General features: G+C 42.1%; 1 long non-coding RNA gene across 1 annotated transcript; it reads right to left on the bottom strand.

Moving 5' to 3' along the window:
* Positions 1–302: 302 nt before the first annotated feature.
* LOC137132199 (uncharacterized) lies at positions 303–7,388 on the bottom strand. The gene is made up of 3 exons (XR_010915078.1): positions 6,481–7,388; positions 5,502–6,372; positions 303–5,193 (listed from the first exon to the last, which is right to left on the bottom strand). It is a non-coding gene; the product is annotated as an uncharacterized lncRNA (long non-coding RNA).
* Between the last annotated feature and the right edge of the window lie 2,721 nt (positions 7,389–10,109).

Here is a 10,109-nt window from a genome sequence, read left to right as displayed (position 1 = left end):
TTGATGGTTAACTGGTGGTTGATAAATGGATGACTGGAATCTACTAAAAGCAGTAATTCACATTACAGAATGGAACAACAAGAGATCCAATTCCACGCTCAATGCCTTTTGTTTACTTTTGTTACCCTCCTCCTGCAGCATCCAGAACTGTACATGTGTGTGCTTACATGTGTTTTTCGGTGGGTGTTACTGTGCATATGTGTGTGTATACTGTGTGTACGTGCTGTGCTGCCTGCTCGGGGAGGCACAAGGCCCAGACACTTGGAATCATTTAGTGAGAATTTCGAGTGTGGGAGGAGAGGAATGTGCGCCCAGATAAAAGAAAGAAAAGTGAAAGAAAAACAGAGCAAAGAGAGGGGGTGGAGAGTGCGAGAGATAGACACAGATATACAGTAGACAGAGAGAGGGCAGGCAGAGAGAGTGTGGCAGGTGAGGAAAAGGTGGAGGGAAGATAAGGGGGATGTGCCACCGGAGAGAGAAACATTTGGAGTGGAGGAAGAAAAGCTCAAGTCGAAGACGGGGGTGAAAATGAGGGCACAGTGAGGGAAACAAAACGGAGAAAGGGAGGCAGAGCGCAACAGACAGAGATCTGGAGCCAGTGACAGACAGTAGGAGCAGCAGAGAAAGAATAGAAGAAAAAAAGCATTGGAAAAAAGTACACGCTGCCCACTCCTTACCTACTGTTCTCCATTAAGCTGATTTTTTCAAATGGCTCTTGCAGGTCTCGCTTAGGGGGAACATCTATTCCTATCACAATGCTGCCTACACACACCTCGCAGTGACAGGCAGAATGGGAGGGGGGGGGGCAAGTATAAATAAATGAAGATTAAGAAAAAGAATAGTTGAAAAGGAAAGGAGGGGAAATGTCCACAGGAGATTGTGAGACTGTAGGTACAAGACAGAAGTTCTACATGTTATTTTGTTAATACTGGTAATTCAATAACATATGAATGCTGGCAGGTTGTTTTCTTCAGCTGTAAAAAAAAAAACAAATACCCCAGCACTTTCCCCCTTTTGGTTTCTATTGTCTTTCAAATATGTGACACACCAGTTTTTGTCTACTAGTTCTTTTTGAATATCCATGTATACAAACTGTTGTAACCTCTTTTCCTCTTTTCTGTGTATCTATTTCTATTATTTCTATTTCTATTATTTTTTCACTGTTCATAAATATTGCCTCCCACATTCCCTCCTCGTGCTTCCGGCCTCTCTTTCCTGATCTGTGCCAAACCTAACAGCCTTGTTTGAGCATCCCTCACTGATATGTGTGTGCGTGTGGTAGAGAGAGCGCGAGAGAGAGATAGTCAATGTGTATCTGTAGGTGTGTGTTTGGGTGTGTGTTAGTGTGTGTCTGCAGGACAGCCAGACAATTCCCATGGAATACAAATGACTTTTACATCTTTTCCGGGGGAGTTCGGACTGTGTGTGACAGCCTGGAGAATGGATGCCAAAATGTAGCTCTAAATTGTCAGCTGGTCAGAATTGTAGACGCTGAAAGTCTCGAACTGAAACTAAACTCGATTATAATTTCTTCCACCACAAACGAGAAGGCCAGTTTATAGGAAAAGCTTTTCTTCAAGTGTTTGATGAAAAGTGTCTATCCATGCAAATCTGCAGTTGGCCTTCTGACCCGGCTGATGAGCTATGTAGTTTAGTTGAAAGGAATATACACAGAAAACAACACCAAATCAGCAACCATTGTTCAGTTATCGACAAGCAGCAGTCCCTTGCTATCTTCCTCCCTGCAGGTCAGAATGATTGCCATCTAAAATCAATCCCAGGAGTAACATGCATCTGTAAAGCCATTCCTCCTTGTTCAAGGGAATAATATGTGCAGGTTATGGATTAAAAAATTTAATGACGAATCAGAGTTCAATTGATGGACGTGAGGCGCTATTGACCAGGCGGGGTCAGAGAATGAACTGGGCCAACCTGACCTTCATGGCTCCTGGCAACAAGGCGGGCACATTCAATCTCACTTGACCCACTCAGCTTTGACCTTTGAACCCTGGCAACGCCGCCCCTGTGTGAACTCTCACCTCCAGGGATCAATAGCTCTTGACGATTGCTTCAGGCCTTTGGCACTAGTGCTGAGGGCAGTAGAGGGACTGCAGAGGACGGTGGAAGTGGGGCAAAGACTGGTGAGCAGCTGACCTCAAAGGGCAGGGCCGCTGATCAATGATGATGTGGGTGATTTATATTGAAATTGGATCTGATTAGGGACATTGGAACATAGAGGGGTGAGGCAATTTAGAACACATCAGAGCAATTCAATCCTTTTTCGCCTCTAAATAGCCAAACAGTAATGGTGACATTTCAGATGCAGACTTCAAAACACCCACCTAGCAACTTGAGAAAGTGAGACAGTGAGAAGAATTCTTTCAAGCTCTCCCAGTCTCTTCATGTCATACATGGATACCTCTCTCTTAAACTTCAAACTAGGTTTCCACATTTTGATCCTTAGTTATTGTGGTTTTGTTGTGTAGTTTAAAGAGTCAGATCACTAATCCTCTTATGCCGGAATGGTGTAGCGACGCCGCATCTGAAAGTTGAGCTGCCCTGCATTCCAATCAGCAAGGTAAAGTTCTTTGATCTCCTCTTGGAAAAGCTTCTTCAGTTTCTGCTTTTGAGATGATACTGAACAGAGTAGAGGCTTTAAGGTCTAAAATCCTTCTAGCGTTCCCTTTGCTTTTGCCACAAACTGTAGTATTAGACTCCAGCCATTTCAATCCTCATTCCCATGTGACATTTTCTAGCTTCATTCTAATTTTAGGCTTGAACCTCTGGATCTTAAAGAGCAGAAGATCAGGCTGGCAAAACACACACTAACAAATACATAGTAGGTCTTAGTGGGTGACAGAGAGATGTGCTGAGGGTGTTATAACAGCAGTGAGTCATCAGCAGCATAACAGACAGAAGAGAGAACTGAATGTATTTTGGTCTCTGCATAAACTGTGTCCCTGTAAGTGTGCTGGACAATGTTCAGTAAGAGGTCATCAGACCTACTGCATATGACATAACACACACAATAGAGTGTTTATTGTAAGTATGTGTGCACTTGTTTTTGTAAGAATACATGTGACAGTCTTAAATAAATATGCATGTAAAGTTTAAAGTAGATGATGTTAGGTCACATTATCAAACTTCAAACAGAAATACAACTAAATAAAATCCCATTTTGCTTGCATCACACAAATATCATGAGACAAACACACCCACTCATGTAAAAAGAACTGTTTATATCAGAACATGAAAGACTGTCCAATATCTGCACCTAACACAGGACATGTGAGTGTAGTCACACCCCATTTAAACACGTGGTTACAGTCACACACTACTCGGGCTATGTTTACAGAAAACAACAAGAGCAGAAAAACAAAGATTCTTGTGATTACTAAAAGGCTAATGTTCCATAATGTTGCAGTATCTGAATGTATTTCTGAATTTCACCAAAGTTTTAATTGATGCTTCTCACATGGCAGAGGATGAAGGTTACAACGCCTTGCTTTAATGGTTAAAAAGATTCAAAATTATGTAGCAGATGCTTTTCTTTTATTGTGTCTATAGATAGAAAAAAAACAGAGTAGAGCTTTAAGAAATCTGTAACAATTGATCTTTTTCTTTTGCAAAGTAAACTTTACTTCACAAAAATCTTATCAAAACATGTTCTACAAAGCAGTCATTTCAATGCAAGAGCCAAGATTCAATGTGAGAGACAGGTGCTCCAGTCTGGCTCTAAGCTAATTCAACCCAGAATGTTCCTGGTACAAGAATATAACCCTCTGTGTGTGGGTGTGTATGTGTATGTGGGTTTGTCCAAGTGAGCCTGTGTGTCTGTTTGTTCTCTCATTTCCCATTTCTCATATCTCATGTCTGTGGTTTCACAGACAGCAGGGCCCATCTCACGAGAGCTGAGGCATGACTCAGACCTACGCAGACTTGTGGCTGGCGGCTGTGACTCAGAAAGGAATAGAAAGGAGGGGAGGGGAGAGGAAAGAAGAAGGATAGGGAAGGGAATTAAGGGGAGAGTAGCAGAACCAGAGTGAAGTGGAGGGTGTCAGAGATGGGATGTCTTCTCCCCACTCACCCTGGGTTGCAGAGATGAACAGCTGGCCATGAATACATGGCAGCATCACTCAATACACACAGTGTAAACACATGCCCCTGATACACACATGCAGACACACAGGAGGAGCTCAAAATAGCAAAACAGAGGCCTTCCACAACATCTGTTAATTATCTGGCAGAAAGCAGGCCTGGGCCCAGGATCAGAGTAGTCCCAGCTGTGGGCCTGGACTGGAGGATGGCAATGATAGAAAGAGAGAGAGAAAGCTTGAGAAAATTGTCAATAACAGACAAAGGGTTTTACAACAAGAAAACTGGCTCCCAGTGCGACAGGCACATAGATCAGTCTGTCATAAACACATAGATTTATTTTATCCATATGTGCCGCAGAGAAACAACCCCAGCCCCAGCCTTCCAAAAGCATTGGCAGGAACCACAATATCCTTGACAGTCAGTCAGTTTGCCCACCTTCCCTCAGTCTCCACCCCTCTCTCCCTCCCTTTGGTCTTCCCTGCTCTCAGAAAAAAAAAGAAAGGCAAACTCATTTCCATACAAATGGAGTGAGAGCCTGCAGCCAAGAGACCCAGCGGAATTGCAAATATTTCATCTTTGCCTGGGAGCCTCATGCTATTACTCCTCTGCTATTATCCCCTCTCTTTCATTATTCCCTCTTCTTTTACTTTCTCTCTATTCCCTGCTTTCTTACCAACTCACCTCTGCTATCCACCCATGCTTGTGTTAACCCCCCATACAGCTATCTGTCACTTGGTCTTAAAATCAGCCATGTAACAGAAAAACATCCTCTCATTATTTTGTACAGCATTATAACCATTCACTACTTCTTCTGTACAGTCAAAAATAACTTTACTACAAATCTAGAGTTGCTTCAAGCTTCTGTGCACTTCATCCTGCCCTTCTGTTCCAACTTCTTCTTTCTTTCTTTACTTGCAACATCCCACCATACTTGCCTCTTTCGTACGGTAGCATCTGCCCAGTGCCCACATTCTTGAACACACATGGTGTCCAGCAGCTGCCAGGTCAGGATAGGTGATGGTGCACAGATTGCCTGGCGCTGGCCTCCTACCCAGGCGAGCTGCCAGTTGTGGACATGTAGACAGCATGGTGCTGCTGCAGAGGGGAGAGAACTTAAGAATTTAAGAAATGCACAGTGAGGTGGCTGCATTCTTTAATTCTTCAATTACTGATCAAAAGTTAGGAAAAGCCTGTGAAGATGAATCATTGCATATTAATCTACATATTGATGCAAAATGAGTATCGAACAGGAACTCAATTAATGTTCAAATTTAAATTTGACATTTTAGCTACGGTGGAGATATTGACGGGGGCACTGGAGCTGCAAATCTCCGAAGCACTTAGTATTCCTTTTCTATTCAAGCTTGCCAAATTTCCATCGAGCATACAAAACTTTTACTTACTGTCTGATTTTTTCTGCTTGTTCTACATTTTCTTCTTAGGAGAAAGCCCCTGGCCAGGAGAAGGGGAGTCCTTTAAATGGCTAATTTTACTAGTATAGAAAGGAGAGCAGAGGGAGGATGCTAGGTCCCAGATGGACAGTGTGTAATGGTGATAGCTATAGTTAGCCACTGTAGTCACACTCCTAGCAGCTCTTATTGCATGAGCTAATTCTCCCTTTCTGTGTCTCTCTTCCATCATATTTACACACACACACACACACACACACATAGATGCACACACACTCCCACGCAGGCCAGAGAGGATGGTAGGAGTGCCAGGAGGTGAAAGACTGAGAGACATGTGTGAGTACAGATGCAGGCAGAGGTGGTGAACCTGCAGCTGCAGACCAGTATGTGTTGAGGAGGTTATACAGGGGCTCCTCACTCAGGAACTTCTAGCTTTCCGAAAGAGAAAAGCATCAAAATTGAATGAAGATATTAATAATTCAGTGCAAGATTTCTGCAAGAAAACAGGTTTTCTGAGACGATAAAGCAAAAATCAATGCTGCCTCTCCTCTCTTGCTCTATTTGTCTCTCTTTCACTCCCCATTTCTTCACGCATGTGTGGAGGAGAAAGGAAGAGGGGGTGGAGAGGATCAGCGTATGTGGCTGCATGCCTCTTTGTTTGCGCCCCATGTGTGGGAGCTTCTGTTGGTGTGCTTCTGTGCGTCTGTGTTCTAGCAGGGTGGACAGCAGCTTCGTGCCCGGCAGCCTGTGCTGTGATACTCAGTCAATCCCCTGGAGGCAGGAGTTCTGCTTCAGCCTCTGCACCTCCAGACTGGGTCAGAGGAGAGGAGACACCATGCGGAGGGCGGTGCAAATCTCAGCGGGGCTGAAGGAAAAAACAGGCACACAAGCACAAACACATGTAAGCATACACCCATCTGAGCACAAGCACTTAACAAAAGCCCTTGCTGTGCGACAAACAGGCTGCTCATACCTTTGAACAAAGCCGTTCCATTGACGTGGTCGTGTGTCCATTGTGAGCACGATGTGTTGAGTCAACCAGCTTACAGCATGAGCTAATTATCACCTCCATATGAAGCTGTCTGGAGAGGAGCAGGTAGACACCTAGTGCATGCATGTGAGTGTTTGCGTGTGCCTGAGTGTGTCTGAGTGTGTGCTTTTGTGTCAGAAAGTCAGACACACCACTGTGTCTCTGCTTGTTGTTGTCTTTTTTTATTGTGACTACCTGTCTTCACCGCCTCTCCCATTTAACCCACAGAGACTCAAATGTAAAAATAATACTAAAATCTGTCATCTCTCTCTTCATCTGTGTTCAGTGGCCTCATGGATGGCTTGTCAGATTTTGTCTGCAGTCATTTTAGGTTGGGGAGTTTGTGGCATGACTGTGTGGGCAGGGTAGTTTACTAATGTTTTTAGAAACACTTGACTCGCAGGGTTAGTTGGTTGAGACATTTTTGGCTCTGACGTGATGAGGAGGAGGAAATATAAATCAGACAAATTAGAGAAGGATGGTTTGTTAGGTTGTTTCCTACATAAAAATGCACTTTTCCATATGGGAAGTACAGAAATGAGACACAACAACATTAAGACATAAAATGTAATGCAAACCACATGCAACGAATGCAGCATATGTGTAGAAAAAATTAAAATGGTGAGTATTTGCTAAGTGTGCGAGAGATGTGTGGATTCAGCTTTCACATTTATCCCTTTTATAGACTGGATTGTTCTCACTTTCTCCTACTGCTTAAAAAAAGAGTAAGGTATATCAATGTTGTACTGTTGTACGACAGTAATACTATGTTGTAATACTTAAGAGACCAGTCAGTCAAAATGTATACTCATTTTATTCTTTGGTATGTAAACACTTTTGTTCATGCGATATAAAGGCATTTGTCGACATTTTCTATCCTCATAAACAATTGGTCATTAAATGGTCATTAAACTCTCCAACTAACAACCAATTCATCAGTAAAAACAAATAAAAAGTTCAAGGTAAAAGCTTGCATTCATGTACATTTCGTGACAGAAGTTAATTGCAACACCCAAGTTACATTTCTGCAAAAACACCAGAGGCCACAGAAGTACAGAAGCCCAATAGACTTGTAGAAGTGCAAGTATTGGCCTAAAAACATACTCCAATTACATGCTTTAAAATTTACTTAAAGTATAAAGATACAAGTACTCCATTATGAAAACCATGTATTTTATGTAATACAGAATTTCATGCTGTTGACATCAAGGTCCAAGTCTATTTGATATTTTTAGAGAAACCCTTAAAGAAAAGTAATAGTAACTATTTAAAAAAATGGGCTGAAGCTACATAGTGATATGGTGTGAATCCAAAGCATCACAGCTGTTCAGGTTTGAGCAGATTTAAACAATTTATATATGGATGGTTAACGAATAATAATACATCATAATTTATCAGTTAGATAGACTAAGTGTTACGAATCTACATATAATAGATATAAGTGCAGTACTTGAGTAAATGTACTTTACTTACTTACTGCCTCTTATGAACACCCATTCACTTTAAAACTTTGTTACTTACAGCTACAAACGATTGGGGTCAAATTTCAAAGATTTCGGCTACTAAAGCAATGTTTTCTTGTTCAGTCTGACTGCTGTCTCTGTCTACTCTCTGCTCCATAGCAACGACAATCAAATTCATATCTTATTGTCATATTTTAGTGCCATCCACGATACCAACTAAGTTGAAAAGAATCAAAGCAGGTGTTAAAAAAGGAACTCCAAAGAGAGGAAAAAACACCAGCAGCTTCTCTTACCTCACACAACTGTTCACAGATAAAACGATCAAAATAAAAGCTTATCTTTGAATCAACTTTGAAAAAGGAAGGTAGTTTACAGTGACAGATGAAGGGTTGTTTTCCATTTACATCCTCATACATTGTGGCAATTGTCCTTATTTGGTGGAACACATCCTCCATGGGGAGATATGAAACGGCACCGACTAACTTCCTGTGATTGTAGAGGACAAACGATGAGGCCTGGTGTGTTTGTGTGTGGGTGGCACATCTGGCACTGGAAGCTAATAATCTGTATGTGTGTGTGTGTGTTCATACCTTTTCTGTGTGCCCTTAGGAGCGTGTATCTACTTCTGTGTATCGAAGTGTGTGTATTTTCACTTTATATATTTGTGTATTTCACATATATTAGTATATTAGTGTTCTCTGATGTCTGTGTAAATGTTCCCACGCATGAAAGTTTGTGAGTGTATATATTTGTACATTTGTTCCAAGTGTGTGTCTGGCGTGTTGTGAGAGATGGAGGAGGTTCTGCTCCTCTGACACAGCCACTATGTCATGCAGACATATCCAGAGTAGAAGAAATCATTACACTATGTTCTCTGTAATAAATTAGTGGGTTGAGGTAACCCAAGGCAAGGTAATACAAGGTTAATAATGCACTGTTATTCCCCACTGGCAGAAATAAACAATCTCCTCTGTTTATTTGCCTTTGCAACACTCCCACGAGAAGCCAGAAACAGCAGGACAGAGGCGTGGAAAGAGGGAAATGGAGGAAAAAAGATAGCAGGATGAGAGTGAGAAAGATAGATGACAAATAGATGATGCTCCATTCCCACTCTGACACCCACCTACCCCTCCTGCCGTGTCCTTCATTTTTGCTGTAGCAAAAAATTAAAACAGGTCGACCCACGTTTTTTTTTTTCCCCTTTTCTCTCGTCCTTTTCCTTCCTCCACATCGGGCCATTTCTTTCTGTTTATCTGTCTTCCTTTCTCTCTCTTCCTCCCACTCTCCTGGTCATTGGATGGGTCAGGATGGGAGTCACGACAGGCTCTGGGATGAACCCCCCACTAGCTGTCATTCATCACATCCCACAGTTGACAGTTGCCTCTACCCACTCACACTTTCACCTCTGCATTTCTCATGGAAGATAATGTGTTGCATGTAGCGGTAGTATAGAAATACGCCTATTTGTTAAAGGCTATTGAAAAAAACTTGTCGTGTCATCACCGTAACACATTGTCTCTGTGTATGAATAATATTCTACTCTAGACTAGAAGCTATGGCCATGGTCTCTGTGACACTATATATACATCTTGTGATTAAGCTTCAGCCAGAATGAAAATAAAAAGCATTTAATCCATTACATGTAAGGAGCTGGTGCAAGTAAAAAATAGAAGCTTAAATTAGCGCAGAGTGTATTTGTTTACAGCATTCATTTGTCTTATGTATGTACATGAGAGTACAGCTTTAACCAGGTAATTGTGTCTGTTAGGTATCTCCTTGGTAACAATAGTTCTTCATTAGCAACCTGGCTATTTTTTTTTTATGCCAACAGGAGGATAAGGAGAATCTGCTGAGACAGACTAACTGAATTCTTGGTGTGGAAAAGAAAGAAAGAAAGAAAGAAAGACTCACAGTCTGTGTTATGCTGTGAAGATGCACTGTATTTCATGACTTCTCTGGGCACAGTGTGTGTCTTCATGATCATGTAGCAACCCAACGAGTGGAGAGAGGACACGGATAACAACCTTGTCACGCTCTATTACAAGAGACGGTGTTCCTTCTTTGTGACAGTTCTCCCCACGGTGACATTCAGGCCCCCACAGCCATCAT

Source organism: Channa argus, chromosome 8 (genome assembly GCF_033026475.1).
Source record: "Channa argus isolate prfri chromosome 8, Channa argus male v1.0, whole genome shotgun sequence".
Classification (NCBI taxonomy): domain Eukaryota; kingdom Metazoa; phylum Chordata; class Actinopteri; order Anabantiformes; family Channidae; genus Channa; species Channa argus.
The sequence above is the reverse complement of the archived record's forward strand: the minus strand, read 5'-3'. Positions and strand labels throughout refer to the sequence as shown.